This window comes from Aedes albopictus, chromosome 1 (assembly GCF_035046485.1).
Source record: "Aedes albopictus strain Foshan chromosome 1, AalbF5, whole genome shotgun sequence".
NCBI lineage: Eukaryota > Metazoa > Arthropoda > Insecta > Diptera > Culicidae > Aedes > Aedes albopictus.
In genome coordinates, this window is record NC_085136.1 from 314451299 (window position 1) to 314475035 (window position 23737).

Sequence of the window (23737 nt, forward strand, 5' to 3'; positions counted from 1 at the left end):
TTGAAATGCTACGCAACAGCTATCAGATATTTAGCAGCATTTCAATTGCTAATTTAGGGCAGTTTAGCAGTCAAACTGCTGTCATATGGCAGTAAGCAGGTAGAGTGCAGTTATGAAACTGATATACGGCTTATTTAAATGCTTATTGGTGACCTGGGACCTAACTTACAGCGGGAAAAGAAAATCACTCAAGTTAATCAACAAAGAATGAACGGCTAGCAGTAAAATCGCAGAATGAATGGCAAACCGTCATGTCGGCTGCTGGAGCACCTCGAGTCTAACGGCCTACTAGGTTACCACCAACAGGCATTCTGGGCCGGGTATGGTCCACTGCACGAATTCATGCTGGCCTGCTTACTATCACAGAAAATTTGACGTTTGAGCGGTGCCGACACCTCTCAAACGTCAAATTTCGTGTGAGAGTAAGCAGGTCAGTATAGACTATAGAGTCGTGCAGTGGACCATAGTACCGTGACTTATCTAACGAAGTATCCTCGACAACGCGTTGAAAGCCCAGGAATACTTAGAAGTTGTATCCCCCCCCTCTTGCCAAGGTCTACAACTGGGCTTGGGCCCCCAGCATTCTCCAACAACCAGTGGGATGTGGAGTATTCGAAAAAATGTTGAATTTTATTCAAAATTTCCTCACAAACAGAACCTTCGAAGTCCTGGTCTGAAACTACCGATCAAAGGTAACAAGAGAGGAGACCGGCGTGCCTCAAAGCTCTGTGATTTCGGTCACACTCTTCCTCGTGGCCATTAGCGGAGTATTTCAGGTATTGCCGAAAGGGTTGTTCATATTAGTGTACGCGGACAACACGCTGCTTCTAGTCACCGGAAAGCATCCCCGGTCAATCCACCGGAAGATGCAGCGGCAGTGAATACTGTCATCAAGTAGGCTGGTGAACCGGGCTTTGGCATCGCCCCTGAAAAAAGTTCAAGACCCCACATCTGCAACCCAACTCACCATCCGCCAAAACACCGATATCGGCCAACGGAAAGACGATCGTCTTGAGAAATACCCTCAAGGTACCGGGAGTGACGCTTGATCGAGCGTTTTCTTTTCGCAGCTACTTTCTCACTGTTAAGGAGAGCTGCACAAACCTTGTCAACATGATCCGCAGCATATCATCCAAACGGAAGCGCAGTGACGCGTCACTCGTCACCGGGTGACCGATGCCGTTATCTGTGGTCGTCTGTTCTACGGTATTGAGATTAAAAGCCGAGCGCACAACAACCTAGTTTAAATACACTGAGCGAAACAAGAATAGCACCACCATGTTTTTCCACAGCAATTTTAGAATATCCAAACCAATTCAATTTTTTGCAGTGTAGGAAGTTATTTCAATCTGTTTTACAGCTTTCCTGTTAATAAGGTTCTAAATATTGTGGACCATTTTCGTTTAAGCCGAACAATTCATGAAAAAATGAGCGAAATAAAAATAGCACCACTTTAGCTTTTGATCAACGTTTATTTATATTCCAACAAAAAACAAATTCAATCAAAGTTTTAGTAACTTAGTAGTGAGTGTACGAGCCATTGTTTCGAATGACTTCAATGAGCCGTGATTTCATAGACAAAATCAACTTTTCCAGCGTACTCTGCTCGATCTGCTCCCAGCATTCACGAATACGACGTTTCAGCATGTTAAGAATAGACCAAAGGTTTTCTATGGGATTCAGATCCGGAGAACATGACGGCCACTCGAGAACTTCTATGTTTTTATCAGAAAACCACGCTTTAGTCATCTTAGAGTTGTGAATCGCGGCATTATCCTGTTGGAAAACGAAGTCTGGGCCCATCAATACCTCGCCGTGCTCAATTAGGCTTATTTCCAGCATTTCAATGTAATCCTCCGACTTCATTTTTGTTGAGATCCACGCCAATGGAAGCTTTCCCCGGAATGAGAAAGCTCCCCAAACCATCAGAGTACCACCACCAAAGTTCCGGCTCATTTTAACATCCGGATCTTTCCGGAGATCGTGCCAGTAGCATTGCCAACCATCTGGACCATCAAGGTTGAACTTTTTTTCGTCCGAAAAGATCACATTTTTCCATTCGTCCGTCCAGGAAATATACTTTTCAGCGAAATGAAATCGATGCAGCTTATGCTGCTTTGTCAAGTTGGGCTTGCCGAGCCTTTTGTGCCACTTAAAGTTTTCGTTGCTCGACAGGATTTGCTGCACACGTCTTGTTGTCACCGGAAGTTGTAATTCTGCTCGAATTTGTGATGCTGTTCTTTTCTGGTTCACTGCTTCTCCATAAATCCGTCGCTTATCCCTCTCCGTGAGCTTGCTTTTCGTCCCACGTTTGTCTGTGCGCCGGCCATTTTCGGGGTTTTTCAGGAACCGCACGACTACGGAATGTGATCGCATGATTCTTCGACCGATTTCTCTAGAAGAGAGGTCTGCATCATGGTAAGTTTTAATTTTTACTCTTTCTTCGGAAGTAAGATGTTGCGCACGACCCATTGCTGCTAGACTACCGAAAAACAAAGGTTTGTTTCGACTATATTTGAACCACAACTTCACACCCGATAGGAACTGACTGCAACTGACGCAAAACCAAAACAAACACCTGTCAAAATTTGCACAGGATGCTTCCGTCTCATGGTGGTGCTATTTCTATTTCGCTCTGTTTTCATGAATTTTTCGGCTGAAATATAAATGGTGCATAATAATTTGAATGTAGTGAACTGAAAAGTTACGAAGCGCTTTATACTATCATTCCTGACTGAAAATAGCACAACTGATATGGAAGTTTCAAAAATATTGTCGAAAAACTCGGTGGTGCTATTCTTGTTTCGCTCAGTGTACTCGCGCCGATCTATAACAATTCCATCCAAACGATCTCTGGATCCACTCCGGCAGAATCAGCTTGTGCAGAAGCTGGCGTGTTACCTTTCCAGTATAAAGCCGCTCTGACCCTTGGAAACCGCACCGTCAGTTTTCTTGAAAGGACCCAGGAAGACGGGCAGACTTGCTTCCTCGAAGAGAATGCAAACTCTGCCCTTACCGCTGTGGCCAACATCCAGCTTCCTCCGGTGACATTGGCGTATCTAGGATTTTTTCCTAGGGGGTGCCTAGGAGGTGCCAGTTTTAGTGGCTTCCTGCTTGTTTAAAACTGATGTTTGAAAACTTAATGCTTTGATTAAAAACAATAAAGGCGTCCAAAAAATACATTTTCAGGACAATTATGAGAAGTGTAAATCTTGGAAACTACAACATATCCACAAAATTGCGTGTAATACAAGAGATTTGCATTTTTGATTCAAATTTAATATTCATCCTGTCAATCTCTAGGTTTTTTTTGCACGGATTATACATTTGTATATAAGAATAGCTTTCCAGAACAATTGAGTTTTTAATACTTAAAATTACAAAATCTGGATACATATTTGATTTGCATTTTCGAACACAATATAAAAGCGACAGCCTTTTTGTTTTATTAGTTAAACACTACCACGTGAACATGGAAATCCTTTTACAGAGCAATTGTGAGTTTGATTCTTGAGAACTACTTAATTGTAACATAGTTCAGGCTGGACTCGATTATCTTGAGTTGCGTTCTGAAGCTTCACTAACATATAGGGTGATCAATGGTATTGAAAGATTTGAGGCCAACTTTGAGTTCAATTGGTTTCAAAAACCCCTCCATGACAAAGAGAACAAAACGGCCGAAAATACGTTAGTTCCACTATCTGGTTAATAGAATGACTTTCGTAAAACCATTTTTGATTAGTAATCAGTTAAATTTCCAGCTTAGTACAGTCCGTTTGCAAAACATACATAGATATGTTTTAAGAAGTTCTGAAACTCGACTCCAAGTAATCGAGTGCGGCCTGTACGAATATTATCGGCTATTTATTTGAAAGTTATTTTACATTTTGTTTGGTCAATGTAGATTCCTTTTGGAAATCCCTCAGTAATTATTTTGGAATCTTCGGTAATTCCTTTGGACCTCCTTCGGCAATTTATTTTAGAATTTTTCAGTTATTTGTTTTTCACATCCTTTAACAAATTTCACCGTTAATTACTTTGAAAACTTCTTTGGCAATTTCTTTATGAGTCCATTTGGCATTTTTGTAGTTTCATCGTCAAATTCCTCGGATTTTTTTCCGGGAGTTATTAGAATTATTCGGACCTATTAAATAAATAAATAAATAAGTTCAAATATCAAATTTCTTCGGATTTTCTGTTGGAGGAAGTCACAATTCTTCTGTAAATACTTAGGAGTTTTTAAATTTCTAAAAACAAAAATGTCTGGGAATTTTCTGGCCAAAGAATTCACAAAGGAATAGCCGGAACAAATCTCCGTAGAAATTGTGAAATGAATTCCTAAAAAAAATGTCAGAAAAAAATCCAAAAAAGCTGCTATGAAATTTATGAAGATTAGAAAGGAACTACTAAAGGGTTTTCCATGCAAATTGCCCAAGGAATTCTCAAAAAAAATACTGAACACCGAAGTAATTCTCAAAAGGATCGCCGAAGAAATTATATATGAAATAGCCAGAGGAATTGTTTTAGCCATTTTTCGGAACCAATAAATATAAATACAACTAAATCAAAAACTATTTCAAAATTATTCACATGAAAACTTCCGAAGAAATTTGCAAAGGAACTGCAAAAGAAATTGCTGAAAGAATTTCAGAGAAATTGCCGTTGATATTTCAGAACATATTTCCAATGAAATTGCTGTTCAAATCCCAACGGAACAACCGCAAAAAAAAACAACAAATGAACATGCGAAAGAATCCTCAATGAAATTGCCAAACAAATATCAAAAGAAATAATCACAGAAAATTTCCAAAAACGAAGAATTTTTGAAAGAATTTCCGGAAAATATTTCTTAACATACACACTTAAAATAAAGTACGGTATTCACTAGTTCTACTTTCGGCAAAGATATTGTTACAGATCCTCGAATATTCTTAAGCAGTAAACTAATTTGAGTTTTCGCGATGAATGATGAGTTCAAGTAACACAATATGTGCTGGTGGTTCATCGATTGGTTTTCAGCGAGAAATAATTTAAACTTATTTGCCAGACTGTCCGGTTGTTTCGGTCGATTTTATTGAACATTTAAAAAAAAACACACAAAACCAACTAATTAAATAACTTACAATCTTTCTACCGTCTCTTCGCTATTAGACGGCCATAACTTCACAAACATTGAAACACATTCAAATTACATACATCCTATCATTACATACATATCACAAAAACCAAAGACAAAATAGCAAAGGACAAAAACATAAATGTAGTAGGTATGTGAAATTCCGTGTAAGGACTGTATCGGGAATTAACTATAAACGTTCAAAATGCTCTATCTTGAAGCACGGTTGGTCTTTTCATTCCGGTTCTTCTATGAAATCTTCACAATATAGTTAAGTTTAGAACAGCTAGAAGAAATTTGGAAAATGTTTAGTATTATTGAAAATATGGTTCTATGAGCATACCACACAAAATAACAATCTGTACAAACTGCATTTTTTTAACGTTTCAATAATTTGTAGCGAAAAAAAATCAGAATCTGGTCATATTCAGAATCTGGTCTATCCCAAAAAACACCTACTTTTTGGTCAAACTTTGACGCTCTGTTTCAAATATCTTCAGAGGTTATAAAATTCTGTTCTTTGGTAAAACTAGATTTAAATACGTACCCAATTGAAAAAAAAATGCAAATATTCAACTTTATGTATTTTTATTTGCGTAAACGTTCTTTGAAGACGCATAAAAAAGAGTTCCTCGAAAAATGGCCTTTTTTGAATTTTAAGAATTGTTTAGGGGAATTTTTCTTGATAAAATTAATTTTCCTATATTATGAGCATTCTAGAAAAGAATATATTTGCGCGAAAATAAGAGAAAAAATAGAATATTTTCCCACAGTTTCCGCCATTTCAAATTTTAAATAGGTGTCCAAAATTTTAAGAGCATATGTGCAATCTTTGAGATAAAAGTCCAAGTTAAATGATAATTTTTTGAAAATCATAATTGCCATTCTTTATTAAAAAGATTTTTATAGTATCTCCAAAAATAAAGTTATGTTTATTTCGAACAGATTATTTTTTAGGCAATTGTGAACGTTTTTTTGTAAATTTCCGATACAGTCCATAGTGCATGTGAAAAGTCGTACATTGGTGAAACAAGTTAGTTTCTGTGTGAACGGCTTAACCAACATAAGTATAATGTTAAAACAAAAAATATGTCTGGTACTGGTTTGTCACAACACTCCATAGAAGAGGGACATGTTTTCGACTTTGACAAGACAAAAATACTTGACAAAGTTACAAATAGCTACGCTAGGCTTATAACAGAAACTTTTTACATTAAAATAAGAGGTGGCGAAAATGTTGTGCACGTTTGTAACTCTGTAAACTTTAAGACAGCGTACGACTCTATTATAACGAAATTTAAAACGACTACCAATGACGCTTGGTATGTATGTAATGATAGGATGTATGTAATTTGAATGTGTTTCAATGTTTGTATAGTTATGGCCGTCTAATAGCGAAGAGACGGTAGGAAGATTGTAAGTTATTTAATTAGTTGGTTTTGAGTGTATTTTAAATGTTTAATATATTTTAGAGTCCACAGAAGATGATCGACGGCCAGTAAAATCGATCGAAACGTCCGGACAGTCTGGCAAGTAAATTTTTAATTATTTCTCGCCGAAAACCAATCGATGCACCACACATCAAACCGCGGCGATTAAAACAATAATAACATCAAGTCAACAAATAATATTTTTTATTACAAGTCATTTGATAAAGATTTTTAAACAACAACATCTGCATAAAATTACTTGTAATACAGGAAATTACTATTTCTTAGTTTTACGTACAACGATATTGTTTCAAAGAGTATTGAGTTGGGACCGAAAATACAAAATTGCTGCATTGTATGTAATACAATGTATATTGTATTTTTTTGTACAATTATTCTTGAAAAATGTTCATATGTAGGTAGGTACACACGATTGTTTTCTAGTTGTAAAATAAATGAGTTTTCACGATAAATGTTAAGTTCGAACCAAAAATACACATTTTCTGTGTTTTACGTGATTTTGTGAAAATTATATACTATTTAAATTGAACATCTCCAGATGTTTTCGTGCAACAATTCTGCTCTATAAATACAAAAATGCGTATTCATGCCATATAACTTTGTAAATATTAAAAAAATGTGTTTTTGTGGACATGCTCTAATTTTTTTCAGTCCCCAAAAAAACATTTGTGATCAAATCTATATTGTAAGAATTCCACATTTATCTAGAGGGCTGGGAAAATTTAATGGTTTTAAATCTATATATATAAAAATGAGTTTAAAGTCCCTTTGAGGCAACAAAACTCAAGAACGGATGAACCTATCAGCATGACTCTTGCACGGTTCGGTTCGTATTCGTGGTGGCTGTGTTTATATGTACAAAAAGTAACGAAAATCAACTAGAAAAGTAGCAAAATTGATAAAGAACTGGTTTTCCATGAGCTGTGAAAGAAAATGAACACGCGCGATATGAATCAATCTAGAGTGCGGTGCTATTTTAAGCTCAACAGTTGTCAAACCACCGAAAGACGGCAAAACAAAGTTTGCCGGGACAGCTAGTATTATATATATATAAATAACCGTATCGATAATAGTTATCGGCAAGCCTCGTTGGATAAATTTACGACTCGTGCTGAAAAAATCGAGTTTTGCAACGAGTTCCATACAAAATTTTATGCAATGATTTTTTTCATAATGCAACCCATTTGAGTTGCAAAATGTTCATAATGCAACTCAAATGAGTTGCATTATGAACATTATACAACTATTTTTCATTATGCAACTCATTTCAGTTGCATAATGAGCCAGTTCGGAAAAATTGGCCATTATGATACCAAAATGAGTTATATAAAATGTAAATTATGATACTGAATTGCATAAATTAATTTTAGTTAATTGTATTTGAAGAAAGACTTGCAACGCAACCTTGGGTATTTATAATTAGCTAGCTGGAAGGAGAGCATCTTGAAATTTGGTTTGGGAAAGTGTCTATTTTCTTTAAATATGTTGAAAAATTGCTTTCTAATGAAAACAAAGCGACTTTTAAGCAAATGGCCGACACAAATGGAGAATGTGCCCTGAGATGTCACAAAAAATAGTTTTGGATCTAGTGTAGAATTAGCATAAGTTAAAATACACAGAAATAAAAATAAAAAAAAAAGTTCTGGATCTACCGCGAGTTTATCCTAAATACCTCCAGCAGGGCCAGCAATAGCTGTACATTTACCAGCTCAGCAATTTAGGCCCCGGACGATATTTAGAAAATGGCATTTGGCGGAATTGCAAATCCGGCTCTGTGGTGCTCACCTCTTATCGGTTTCATCACTACACACTTTTTTGATATTAGAAGGAATTGCTCAGTACTTAAGTTGTTAAAAATTGATCTCCCAGTCTACTGCCAGAACCGAAAAACGGACACTCAATTTATATGGTGTCTCAAGATAATCCTATATAGGGGTTGTGTGCTAGTAGTGGACCCTGCGCCTATAGTGGACCCCCTTCAGAAAAACTCAAATATAAATGTCCAAATCAACTATTTCCAGGCAAATTCCACCGGGGGAACATCAATTACATTGCTACACAGCAGTTCCTGGCAAACAAATAACCCAGTGGCCACAACAATCGGTTATTTTAACTATTTATTGAATGTAAACACTCAAAAGGGTCCACTATACGCACACTCAGGGAGGGTCCACTATAGGCACCATCGGCGGCGTGACAGCTAACATGGAAATCAAATGGGGGGTCCACTATAGGCGCTAAGATATTTGTAAATAATCCTATAATGGACCCCGGTGGTGTCCATTATAGGCAACATCGATGCGTATTTTCAAATGCGTATTTCACTGGAATAATTTATTAATGTTATATGTTTGACGGTCTTAACATAAAGAGGGGACGTGAAACTTGTTGAAAAAATTGACTTTGGAGCAATCCACTGCCTTAACATAGCTAAAACGCCGCAGAAGTAAATTTCGATGGCTTAGGGGGTCCACTACTAGTACCCAAACCCTAGGTAAAGTAAAATTGGCACCACTTTGGTGCTAAGTTTACAGAATATAAGTCTATTTATTGTTCTCACCAAACGTAGAACAGACAATGAAGTAATTCCGGATGTAGCTTAACTTTTGTTCAAATACCCAATCAATGTATATTGGAATAATCGTATGAAGTTTTCAATTTTGAGTGACTGCTACGGAAAAATTCTAGGGGGTGCCAAATTTATTCTAGGGGGTGCCAGGCACCCCTGGAACCCCCCCTAGCTACGCCAATGTCCGGTGACCGGGCTCCACCGGATCAGACCAAGAAGCTGGTCGGCTAAAAGGCCCCATATAGCCATGAACATCAAGAGCAATTTTCGGAAGCAGTGCAATCACACCGAGGTACAGACCGTATTCAGAGAGGTAATAAGCAAAAAATTCAACATGCACGAGGTCCGATAAACCGACGGCTCCAAGTTAACGGGACGGATCGGCCTCGGAATTCATAGCCGCACTTTGGAAATGTCCCACAGCCTCCTTATCCAGGGCTCCGTTTTTTCGGCTGAAGCTGCGGCCATATTTGTAGCCGCCACGACGCCCTGCGATGACCCTGTACTGGTAGTCAGTGACTTGGACAGCGCCCTATCTGCAATTGCAAATTCAACCAATCGACACCAGTACATACAAAACACCCAGGCTGCTTAGGACGATTTTCTACCAGAACCACATTCATGTGGGTCACTGGTCACTGTGGAATCCTCGGCAATGAGCGAGCTGACACACTCGCCGGCATCGGCCTGCCCTAACAAGAAAGGTCCCCCGCGATGATATTAAGTCCTGGTCGAAAGAGCGACTGTGGATTGCCTAGTCCGCAGCATGGCACTGGAACAAAGAGTTCTTCCTCCAAAAGATAACAAAAAAAAACACCACTTTGTGGCAAGACGAACTTGTTCGCAAGTTGTCCTCTCCTCTTTGCGCACGAGACACACACGGTTGTCACACGACATAAGCAGCGCAGGGGGCGTCAGTGTGAGACATGCGGAATACAAAATACCGTCGAGCATTTTCTTATCAACTGTCCCACCCTGGAGCACCTAAGAACGACCCATGAGATTACCGGAATCGACAGCACCCTCCAAAATGACGCGGTAAAGGAACGTCAGCTGATAAACTTTTTGAATGAAGCTGGACTTTTCACCTTTATTTGACCCCTGCCAAGACCCTGGACTTGTGAAAGAATACTTACTTATTTACCACACCCCACGATTATGACGACTCATGCTACGACCTTGGACTTGAAACGGAACTTGCATACCATTCGACAGCCGCAGCTAAATTACGTATAGCATAACGTAAACTCTGTTAAGAATATTATATTATGTAGTCCCTTCCCCCACACCACCGTCCCATTAACTCCCCGTAATTTCCCCATAAAGAGCTAAAAATAATAATAATACTCTTATATTTATAATAAACAATTAACACTCTACTCTATATACAAGAAGAATGATCTATTACTGGTGTGGCTTAGGGTGTCCCTCATAAAAAAGTGTCGAAAAGTTAAATTACTCACCCCTAGAATAATATAGGGGATAGACAAAATGATCGGGACAGGCAAATTTTTCACTTTTCAAAACATGTTCAACTAGTTGTAACTTTTCGAAAAGTGCATCAAATATTCTCGCTGTAGGTTCATCAACTAGTTGTGTATCAGTGGTCAAAATTTGGAAAAGATCGGGCTATTCTGTATGAAGGTATAAAGATTCTAGAAAAAGGTAGAATTATTTGATAGCCAACTTTGAGCTGTTGTATCTCCGGATTCAATTAACTGAATGCAATGAAATTTTGACTATTTATGACTTATATACCGAGCTATAGAAAACCTTTAAATTAACTTTAAATTTGTAACACGGAAGAAAATTATGAATGATATGATTATTTTTCTAATAAATCACCAAATTATCCCAAATTTCAACATCTTTCCAAAATTCAAGATGCTAATTATAGTTCATTTCTTGGTTCATTTCAATTCCCTCTAATTGACTTAAATATAAATGTGTTTTGAAGGAAAGTAACAACATAGCCGGCAATAAATTGAAAAAGTAATGGGATGAATATTAGAAATAGACCAATTTACTCAAAAATCATAATATAAATGAAATCTCTGCAACTTTTTCTCTTGTTAATAATTTCAAGTTAAGTCAAAGGTTTTTCAGAGCTCGTTATACAAGTCATGAATGGCCAAAATTTCATTGCATTCGGTTCTTTGAATCCGGAGATATAACAGCTCAAAGTTGGCTATCGGATAATTCTACCTTTTTCTAGAATCTTTATAACTTTGTACAGAATAGCCCAATATTTTCCAAATTTTGACCACGGATACACAACTAGTTGATCAACCTACAGCCTTAATTTGAGAATATTTGATGCACTTTTCAAAAAGTTACAGTTAGTTGAACACGAGTTAGATGAGAGTTAGACTGTTTGCATAACAGTTTGTCATTAGGCCGTTACAAATATAGATTACAATTTCTGTCCCACCACTCTATGATGGCTGGTCGAGGGGGGCATAAAAATAATAAAGCATTTAATCTTTAAAATATTGAAAACTAGCTGTCCCGGCAAACCTCGCCTTGCCAAGTTTGGTGGTTTGACAATTGTTAAGGACATTGCAGTACGGCACTCTAGATTGGTTTCATTTCGATCGTGTTGATTTTCTTCGCAGGCCATGCAAAATCAGTACTTTATCAATTTTATCTCTTTTTTAGATCCGTATCGTAACTTTTTTTACTTATAAACACAGCCACCATGAATACGCATCAAACCATGCAGGAGTCATCCTGATTGGTTCAGCCGTCCATGAGTTTTGTTGCCTCAAAGGGACTTCAAACTCATTTTTATATATTGAAAATTCATCGAATTTGTTAAAAAATTATAGCAACCCCGATATTTTAATAAATATTTTTTTATCTACTCCCTCAAAAATGTGAGTCAAAATGCAAAATCCAGCCTAAAATTTTCGAAGGGAGGAAAGAGATAAAAAGTCAAAATTAAATTTGTATCAGCCTTATGACAAATATTTGCCATTTTAGCCCGACATTCATTCAAGGTTGCTATGATTCACATTGTGTTGGTCATTTTTTGGGCTTGCTTGGCCAAATAAATATTAGTCATGTCTAATGAAACCTTCAAAAGTTTCATTCACGAACACTTAATCTTAAAACATGTAGAGGTTGCACGCATCGATTTTATGTAAATAAACGATTTTCGGTTTTTTTTTTACCAAAAATGCACATAGTTGAGAAGTATAAAATAAATAAAAGTCATCAATCTCAGTGAATCATTGTTATGGGTGCCACAAACAAAGTTTAGAGGGAATTAATTTAATCGTAGTTAATAGCATATATTTGGCAGAAGTTAAAATATCTGAAAACCACGATTTTTTTTACCAAATATTTCTGAAACGCTCAAATTATAAGGATTTTAATATTTTCCTGTGATTAACATTTCCCTTATGTGGTAGCCAATTTTGTGTAGATTATTTTGGCCCAACATAGTTTTAGCTGCGAGTCACTTGGAGTCCTATGATTGTCCTTTGTACCGGTTAGCATAATCACCGTAAAATTATCAAAACAACCAACTTATTTCTAAAATTCTTCAAAAAATTGTACTTGTTAACATAGTAATGAACAAAAACGGATAACGAATAAACTTCTGATTTTTTTCATTTATTTTGTATCACTATTATACCAATCACCACTAACTTAGCCCATGAAGAAGATAGCCCAAAATTGTCTTCTTATAACGTTTCATTAGGGCATGATGAATATAATCCAAAGCAAATCGTAGAATATTTTATTTTTAGTTGTATTAACGAGATTTTTGCCTGGGGCTAGTTCATCTCGAGATGAACGCCTTCATTTCCCTTCCGAAGGAAGAATTCAAGTTTTTCAATGGTGAAAGAAAAAAGTGTTTTGTTTTCAAGATAAAGCCTGTATCCGCAATAATCGGGACACAGAAATACGGCTGTAACTCTGGAATGGATATACTAAAATTGCTCAAATTTTTCCTGCGAACATCTTCAGATGTGTACATTTCACCTGCAAAATTTCATTTGGATCGGTGTAATACTTTTTGTTGTAGCAATGAAACAGTGGAACGTGTGCAATGAAATTTTGTACAGAACCTAGTTTAGCTTTTCAGTGCTGTAACTTTTCAATTTGGCGAAGGAAATAGCTAAAATTTTGAACACAAACTTTCTAACATACGTTTCTTGCGTAGGCAAAATTTCAAAAAAATCTATCAACTATCAACAATTTTATAGCCGAAACATGTATTGGGACTAACCGTGATTTTGACCCCTTATAAAGCAATTAGTGAGCACCCCTTATTGTTTAGATTGTACTGTTGAAAGTACTTTTCCAATAATCGTGAATTTTTGCTGGCATAAAATATACTTAATATGCTACCTATTATGAAAATTTAATGAAAATTGACAGATACATTTAGAAGTTATGAATATGCAAACATCGCATATGAAAAACACGAAAAAAAATCCCCAACTCTCATCCCTATCAACACCGGTTGCTTTCAAACCAGTGGATCAAAGTTGATGAAATTTTGCAAGAAAGTGTCTTTATAAGTATCATAACTGCCCACCAAATTTTATCAAAATCCTTCCTGTACTTCGGACTGTAGCTCAAAAGAACCATCTGTCATGCAGATGAAAATTGGTCATGATTGTACAAAATTCTTGAATGCACCTATTCTTGTTTTTGAGCTACAGTTAAAAGTACTGCACCGATTTTTATAAAAAATTTCACAAATAATAAACATACACCAAAGAGTTTTCAGTAATTTTTTAAAACAATTTTACTAAGTAATTGCAGAGTTACAGCCGCACTTCTGTGTCCCGATTATTGCGGATACAGGCTTTAATACCTACCCAAGCCAGATTCTTATACTCTTAAGGGCAATGTGGAATGCCTTAGTAATCCCTGTAAGGTTTAAAGCAAACTTCACTCACACGCATTCAGACTGATGCTGAGCGCTTCATAAAAATCTCATTAGGGTCAAGAAACAAAATCTCATAATAATTAAACATGACCTACGAGTCGCAAGACGAACCATTCCACCACACTGCGCTGTTGCTCGGCTCGGACCCCCAAACTCGCATCTCCATGAACTCTATTAGAGTGCCGTAACAAATTTCCAGATCATTATTACCACGCTTAACTCAGTGCAATTTATACCAATCTATATTTTTCTCGTTTCCATTCTAGGAGGAGGCATCGGATGCAGTCCAAAACCATCAGAATAAACAAGACGACTGTATCGACGACGACGACGACGACGGCGACGAGAGCGATGTAATTATGCTAATCGAGTGCGAATGATCCCCGCGCCATCATAACAGAAAAGTGGTTCCAGTTAGCACAGAGCACGGAGCTAACTTGGTCCGACGCCGATCCGGTCAACAGTGAAGTTCGCGTGAAGAGCGAGGGTGGCGCGCGCGCGCGGCCGGCTGCACGCAACCAAAGTGTGTGAAAAGCAAAGCAGGCGTGTGGGTTTGTGTGTTTATCGTGTCTGCGCTGTGCTACTGCTGGGCTGCTGGGGCTACTGGTGTTTCTGTTTCTGTTCTGTTGTTGACGGTGCGCGGCCATCAAAAGTGTGGCGGAGAAAAAGTCCAGCGCGTTCGATAAATAGGTATTCAACCAGTGGCAATTGAAATGTAACAGCGTGGATTCGGTGGTGCAGGCGGTGATCGCGCTAGGGGTATGCGATATGTATGAGGAACGATTTCTTTGATAACATTTATTTATAAAATAAAACTAAAGTGATGCAATTGTATCAACGATCTTAGTACATTATTTATGCATTGCATAATTATGTGAAGATTTCGGAATCGTGGTCGAAATAAATAGGGTAGAAATCTACTTCGTCATATGCGTTAATTCCCGTCTTATCAGACGGGGTTAGCCTAGTGGTTAAGGCTATGGATCGCCAATCCGGAGACGGTGGGTTCGATTCCCGTTCCGGTCGGGAAAATTTTCTCGGCTCCCTTGGTATAGTGTATCATTGTACTTGCCTCACAATATACAGATTCATGCAATGGCAGGCAAAGAAAACCCTTCAATCAATAATTGTGGAAGTGCTCAAAGAATACTAAGTTAAAGTGAGGCAGGCCAAGTCCCAGTTGGGACGTCGAGCCATAAAAAAGAAGAAGGAGAAGAAGAACAGACGGAAAATAGCCGATAACGCAGCATAACAAAAATTAGCTTTTGGTCTGTCTCAAGAGCAAACTTGTATGTCTCTGACAGATTTTGGGACGCTGAATCCAAATCCGTGCTCAGTTTTGCTGAAGCACGTCAGAATTTAGAACTATACCTCAATTTATAGGGCAAAATATGCGATTTTGGGCTTTTTTGACTGCAAGCCATTCCCCCCAAAACGACGATTCGACCGCTTGGGAGTGTTGTCGTCGTCGTGATGAAGCTTCCCGAAAGCAATGTCAAATTCGTTCGGGGTTTCAAAACATTGGAAAGAAATTCATTATTTTTACAGTCAGATTGAGATTTACGAGTAAATAAGTGTGATCCGAAGGTATAACTGTTTATTCTGAGCATAAAAGTATTTTTTACGGCAGTGAAAACTAATTAGAAGTACGATATTTCTGGGTCTGAAAATCGTTCAGGCGAAGTGGATAGCAAATCTAACCTAGAATATCCTACAATTCTAACCTCAACTCCTCACTTGCACAAGCCGGATCTCATTTTTCACGGAAATGGTGGAACAAAATACAAAACTAATGTACGTGTGACCGAGGGAATTGAAAGTTCTACCATTCCCACTTAAAAGAATTGTCGGATGTGGGTTGCAAGTAGGAAAAATAAAATAATTCCCCCAACAGATTATGTTGATAGGTATATAAAAAAGGTAAAGATCATCAATTCGGTAGTTGCACTACCGAAACAAAGATGGGTAACAGTATGTTTTGTTTTGCCCTTGAAAGCCAATTAAGCATGGAAATATTTAAATTGATCAATTAACATCTAAATCAACGACTCATGCAAAATATTTCATTTTATTACATCGAATTTGCTAGTTTTAAGCGATTTATCTTAAGACCCCATTATACGTACAAATATATTTGTCATTGTAGTCCGACATTTATCAAAGGTTGTCATGATTCACGTTGTGTTGGTCTTTTGTTGGGCTTGTTTGGCCAAATATTTGTCATCATCACAGCAAACAGTCTAATGGCACCTTTAGGTACGATATTTCCCATACAAGTCATCCTTCAAAAGTTGCATGCAAGTTTACATACTGATGTAAAAAGCTTAAATGTTTCAAATTTGATTTGCTAAAACGAAATATTTTGCATGAGTCATTAATTTAGATGGCAATTGACCAATTTATCCTTTGATTGGTTAAAAAATGTTTCCATGCTTAATTGCTGGCAGTCAAAAAAGACAGACAAAAAATGTTGCGCTGTGAATTACAAATATTCCAATTTACCTTTGCCAATAGCTCATCAGATGGAAGCAAAAAGATGTAAACTATCAATAACCACCCCCTATAACACTTGAAATCGAATAATTACACGAAATTTCACGTTTCAACTTCACTCCACTTACGACATTACAATTTTTCTCGTTATGCGTACGACGAAGTTAACCACACCAAAGCAGCAGCTAGCCGAATTGTTCTTCATCGCCGTTCAATTTTCACTACGCCAGATTCCAGTGGCGTAGCTAGGAATTTGGGGGCCCGGGGCGGAAACAAATTGGTAGGCCCTTATGAAAATTACATAATATGTACATATTTTACAATGATAAATCTATTGAGTTGTCCAAAAAATGTCTCACGAAACCTAATGCAAGCCTATCCATATACGTGAGAACAAAAGATGTTTACAAAGTTCTTACAGATAGATTAACACGGGAAATCTGAACACAAACCACTACCACGCAGGAATTTGGATTGGTCAATACATTTAACTGTCGAATGATTGCACTGTTGTATTTTGTACAAAACGTTGAAAAAATCTCGCTTTTTGTACTCAGCATCACTATAGCTGGCAGTGGTGACCAACATAAGGTTATCTATCTTATCTTATTTTATGTATTCCTTTATGATTTTTTTCGGGAGTGCAATATTTTTTTTATTGGAATTATGCCGAAAATGTTTTTAACAATTTATTTAGGAATTGCACCAAATAATCCTTTATAAACCCTTTCAAAGATTGCTTTAGAATCTTTCAAGTTGTAAATGCAAGGTTGTTATTCAGTATTCCTCTAAAAGCACTCCTTCAGGAATGTTATTATTATTATTATAAGCTTTATAAGCTTTTATAACCTTTCAGCCCTTGGCTGGTTCACCTCAGTCATTCAGGAATATTTTAAAAAGTACTACAGAGTAATTCAAAAGATTCTTGCAAAAGGCTTCATCAAGTATTTCTCGAAATATTAGTTCAGGAATCTATCAATTATATCTCTGAGGATTCATCTAGAAGATCTTCTAAATAATTCTTGAAAAAATCCAGAAAAAAATACTACAAAAACATTACCAATGATTCATTCAGAACCAGATATTCTTCCAAGATATTACATCGGGATTCCGTCGGAGGAAGAGAAGCCCTTCTAGAAATACTTTAAACATTCTTCTCTTTCTTTCAGGGAATCTTCTAAATATTCCATTGGTGATTTTCCACGAAAGTCAAGTATTTCTCCATAGATTCTTCAAGTATTTCTCAAATATTCCGTCAAATAACTCTTTCAGATATTTCTCCAATAATTAAACTTGGAATTTCCTCAACATTCATAACTTCTCTATGCGTCTTTTTTAAGATTTCTTAAGAATTATTTCCTAGGATAACTTCAGAAATCCAACCAAAGCTACAAGAAAATCTGCAAGGATTCTTCAAGAAGTTTCTCTAAGGTTTTACTAAGAGATTCATCCTAGAATTTCTCCAAGAAATTCCCAAATTAAATTTTTAGATGGACTTCTGTAGGAGTTCTGTAGGAATTCTTTCGAGAAATCCTTCTGGACTTCCTGTAACAAATTTTCAATATTCATCAACTCTAGGAGTTTTTTTTTCAAGAGTTCCTTCAGGAATTTGTGCTAGTATTCCTCTGGGAACTTTTCAAAACAATGCAATGCCGATTTTTGATAAGACTCCTTCAAAATTCTTCCAAATAACCTTTCGAAAAATCATTCTAAGTTTCCATCACGCATCTCGGTCAAGAATTTCTCCAGAATTTAGGATTGATTCCTCCAGAATTATTACGTTATTTCTTATGTAATCCGTGCTCACTTCTAACAAATATTCAAAAAAAAAAAGAAACAGAATAAAAGCCCTTCATTCCTTTGTTTTGAGGGGATGAAAATTGGAGCGTATATGCTTAAATGGTAAAGTAACAGATACCCTATCTTATCAAAACAAGCAACTTCTCCAGAAGTTTCTCCAAGGATTCCTGCTAAGACTATTTTTCTACTTTCTACAGGAATACTTTAAGAATGTCTAGAGGCATCATTTATGTGATTAAAGCAAGGCTAGGAATTCATAGAGGATATCCATCGGGAATTTTTCAGGAATCGATTCAAGAATTCATACGGGTATTTTTTCAAGGACTTCTTCAATATTTATTCAAAAAAATCTGTTGGAAATTATCACAAGATTCTGTCAGATTTTCCTTGCTTATTTTTTTTTTAATAACATCTCCAAAGCTTCTACCAAAGATTACTTTTGGCATTTTTCCAGGAATAGATTTAGGATTTCTTCTGAGGTTACTCAAAATTCTAAAGGAATTTCTTCAAAGAAGCCTTTAGAAATTGCTCCCAAACTTCGTTCAGGAATTTTTACAGAGATTTCTTTAGTAGTTTATCCAATAAATTCTCTTGCGGTTTCTGTGAAGATTCGAACAGATTTTATTCAAGTAATCTCTCAGAATTTCTTCATTTGATTTCATTCATTCATTTTTAAACTGATTTTCCCAGGTATTTTATAAATAATTTTGTACAAGAAACCTTTTGGGATCCTTTCATGCAAGGATTTCTTTATGTATTAATTTAATTACTCCTGCAAGAGTTTTCCGGAGATTCTTACACAAATTCGACCAAGAAATTCCATAGGAGTTCCTCCAGAGGATGCATTGAGTGATTTTGCTAGATTTTTTTTTAGAAATTCCTCCAATAAGTCTATTCAAGGATTCATTAATTCCTCCAATGAATACTTTAGAAACTTAAATTAAAAAATATAAAAATATAAGAATTCTTTTAATTTTCACGGAAATTCCCCCAAGAAATTCTATTGGAATTTCTTCATACAATTTTAGGAAATTGTTTGTGATCTCTTCTGGTAATCAATTTATTTTTTGGAAATTCTTTTGGTAATTCTCTTGAGATTTTCTCGGTCGTTCCGTTGTAAATCCTTGTTTTATTTTATTTGCAAAAGTGTATCTCATAGAACTTTAAAAGTAATAACAAATGGAATTCCATGAATAATTATCAGAAGTGGTTTGCAGAGAAATTACCATAGAAGCTTTTAAAAGTTGTCACTAAAATTTACAAACGAATTGGCCAATTAATTTCCGAAGTACCTGTCGAATGAATTTCGACTATTGAATTATTGAAAGAATTACAAAAGAAATTGGCAAACGGACTGCTTGTGAAACTTTCGAAGAAATTGCTAAAATCCCGTGATTAATTTCTAAAGCAATTGCTCAAAGAATTTCAATAAGTTATGTCAAAGATATTTTCTTAAATAATAACCTAATTCAACTTCGAATATTATTGACGAATGAAATCCAAAAGAGTTTTCGAACCAGATTTCGAAGGAAGTGCCGAAATAGTTTTCAAAAACATTTGCAAAGAAAACCCCAAGAATAATTTTATGGGAATTTTTGGATCAAATCCAATCAAAGCATTTCCCAAGAATTTGCCAAAAATACTCCACCAAAAAATATTCAATTTTTTTTCAGGTATCTCACAGAAAATTTGCCGAATGAATTACCAGAAAAATGCCAAAAAAATTACCCAATCATTGGCATAGAAGTTTTAACAAAGATGTTGAAGTTATTTCGAAAGCAATTACCAGAGGTTTTCTCAAACGAATTGTCAAAAAAAAAGCAGTGAAAAGTTGCAGACGGAATGCCCAACGAAATTTCCGTGAAAATAAAAATCAGAAGCCAATTTTGTAGTATTACCGATAATTAGTTGAAGAAGTTTCCAAACGAATTGCCTAACAATTAATCAAAAGTATCGCCAAAGAAAATTTTCAGAGCAATTGCCGAATGGATTTCCAAATTAATGTTAAAAGATATTCCTTAACGAATTTGTACAAGGGTTTCCGAATTAATTACTGAAAAAGATACAAAAAAAAATCCGAATACTTCAGAAATTATTGTAAATGATGTAAAAGTTCTCATAGGATTTCCTCCAAGAAATTCTACTGGAATTCCTCAATGAATCCTTTAGGAATTCTTCCGTGATTTTTATCAGATTTTTTCATATTGATACCTTCAAAGTTTTCTTTAGCGATAACACCAGTTCCGGGCACAACTTCACGAAACTTCTAAGAAATGTTTCTAACGATTTCATCAAGCATTTTTTTCCATGTCCGGAGTTCCAAGAACTCTTTCTGGGATATCTTTGACGATTCATCTGGGAAATACTTTAAGGACTTCTTTACAAATTCTTCCAAGATTTCCTTCGAAAGTTGCTACAGAGATTCCTTAGGAAACTTCTCCTTCAATGCTGAAGGAATTTCTTTAGTATTATGTACTATTTTAAGAACTGCATAAAGAGTTTCTTAAAGATTTCCACAAACGATTCCTTTGGAGCTACTCCACATGTTCTCTTCAACATTTTTTCAGAGGAATACTTTAGGAATTCCTTCATGATTTTTTAGAAATTTCTTCAAGTGTTCTTTTTGCACTGCCCTATACGATTTTTCTTGAAGTCCTCTCAAGGATTTCTTAAAAAATTATTCAAGATTTATTAAGTCTTACCTGCAGGGATTTCCTCAGAAATTCCTCTAACAATTGCTGTAGGAAATCATCCAAAGATTTCTTAGGCAATGTTTTCAAGTCCTCTTTCACAATTCTTTCAAGAATCTTTTAAGAAATTTCAGTAAAGATTCAATCTTTTCTCCAAGGATTTTTTTCAAGTTACGTATAAAGATTCGTTCATGGATTTCTCAAAGGATGAACACATTCATCCCCAAAGAATTCCTGCACAAACTTCCTCAAGGGAAGTAAAAAGAAAATCGCTTTAAGTACTGTTCCTTTGAATTCCACTAAGAATTTGTATCCTTTGACAGATACGTATTTCGACCTCAACTGTGAAGTACAAGACACTGAAGACGACCTTACAGTTGAGGTCGAAATACGTATCTGTCAAAGGATGCAAATTCTTAGTGGAATTCAAAGGAACAGTACTTAACGCGATTTTCTTTTTACTTACAGATATTCCCCTAACAAGCTCAGGTTAATCATCATCTTCCTCAAGGGGTCTTACAGAAATTCCTCCAAGGAAATATATAGGAATTGTTTTGAAGATTTTTTTTTATTTGCACCAAAGAATTTGGAATTCTTTGAGGTTTCCGACATTGATTTCTTAGAATAGTTATCTAGGCGTTTCATAAGTAGTTCTTCCAAAAATCCCTTTGCTTGCAAAATTTCTTCAGGAATCCTTTAAGTAAATACTCATAGTACTCCTAGTACTTCTAGAACTACTTCATAGTACTGTAGTAATCTTTCAAGATCATCATCAAATATGCCTCCAAAATCAACCCAATGATTCTTCCGTAACACATCTTAGAATTCATCTAGGCGATTATTCAAGGATTTCTTTAGCAATTTATACAAAAATTCCTACAGACATTTTTACAAGGATTTCTTCGGAAATTCATTTAAATTTCTTTAGAAAAACTCCCAAGATCCATTCAGGTATGGCTCCAAGCATGATCTCAAAAAATCACCATAGATATTTCCATGAGAAACTCCTGCAAGATTCCTACTTAAAGAAATCTATAAAATCAATCTTGAAGAAATTCCTTAAGGCCCAACTGAAGGATTTCTTGAATGACTTTATTAACAATTCCGAAGGGGTATTTCTAAACGACTAATTGAAAAAATCCTACAAAAAAATTTCAAAGGAATTCCTGAAGGATTTCTTGAGAATTTTTTGAAGAAATTCCTGAAGAAATGTTAAAGGAGATTGGCCCTAAAACTCGCCAATATCTTGAATTTCATCAATCTGACGCAAAACCTGCATTCAGATGATCGAATGGTATTATATTCAGCTTTTAATTTATGCAAAAAGATTTAAAATTGGTTGAACAAAACGCAAGATATTAGAATTTTTATATTTTAAAAAGTTGTAAAACTCGACATTGAGATAAAACTAAAAAAAAACTATTCTACTTTAAATTTTTTGAAGCACGGTTTCGAAATCAGCGCTGAATTATGCTTCAAAAATGTTGGTCGTTGACAGAAGTTCATGACTTTCGTTTTATTTTGTAAACTAATGTAATAGAACTACAAAATACCCATCTGTGTTCCCCATTCCAAAAACTCTTGATAATCACGAAGAGGGCCCTATATACCTATCAGTAGATTGGCAAGTATTGAACTTATACTTATCGGAATCTTTCGCCTAATCACAGAACTTTATTCAAACTGGGCCCCCGAATTCAGGGGGCCTCCAAATCAGGGAAGGTTTATAACACTAGACCTGCCCTGATTTGGAGGCCCCCTGAATTCGGGGGCCCGGTGCGGACCGCACCCTCCGCCCCCCCCCCTTGCTACGCCACTGCCAGATTCACTTGTTGAACCAACCTTCAATTCACACCCCACAAAAGCTCTGTGGCACTTCAAAGTTGGATTTCACTGCTGCAGAATGCAGCAAAAGCTGTTCAATGAATCAGATCGATCGGCTTCTCTCGTCGGTAAAATGTAAACAACAAGTTGTCTTCTGATGATGACTACCCAAGTAACACAACTTGTTATACTAATGCAAATAATACATGATCCATACAAACACCAATGTTTTGTTCCAAATATAGAAAACGTATTTTCGTACACTTATATCACCGAAAAAGCGCAAAAGATGGCGGCTTATAAAACATCTTCGATATTACCAAAGATGTTTATCAATACATTCTTATAACATAAAACTAGTATTGAATATGTTTTCTGCAAACATCATAAATACTTACTTTTTACTTGCGGAGAAATCATAATTTACCAAACTCACGCTGTGTAAATAAATATGTCACCTATTATGGTGCTATTTGGGCATGGCTCAAAATAAATATTAAGCCACTAATTTGATTTGTTATTTACCATCTGGATGTTTGATTACTATGAACTTATTTCATATGCCATTCAAAATTTATGGTGAAATAAACACATCCACTCTACTCTCTGATGCATGCGCTTTCCATCCGGGTTGGAAACAAGAAGAAAGGTTTTTGCCATTTCTCTGGATTGCTTGAGAATTTGGAACAAATTTTCAGGCATGCAACATGGCGGCTTCCTGATACAGTACCGTCAGGAAGTTTTGGAATGCTATTTTCATTTATGTTGTATGAATGATGTACTTTTAGAATGTAGAATTTTTTTCAATTATTGATAAGGAAATTATATTATTTCAATCAATGTTTAATTGTCACAGATAAATAATTATTGAAAGAAAAAATTGTAGAT

General features: G+C 36.0%; 1 long non-coding RNA gene across 3 annotated transcripts in view; it reads left to right on the top strand.

The window, feature by feature from the left end:
* LOC109423593 (uncharacterized) overlaps positions 1-23737 on the top strand; it is a 62224-nt gene that overhangs the window by 31083 nt on the left and 7404 nt on the right. For 2 of the 3 annotated variants that reach the window (XR_003895979.2, XR_009996594.1), the window contains exon 2: positions 14309-14395. This is a non-coding gene — a long non-coding RNA (uncharacterized LOC109423593). Of the gene's footprint in view, positions 1-14308; positions 14590-23737 lie in introns of all 3 variants that reach the window. The other variant, XR_009996595.1, reaches the window with a different exon arrangement.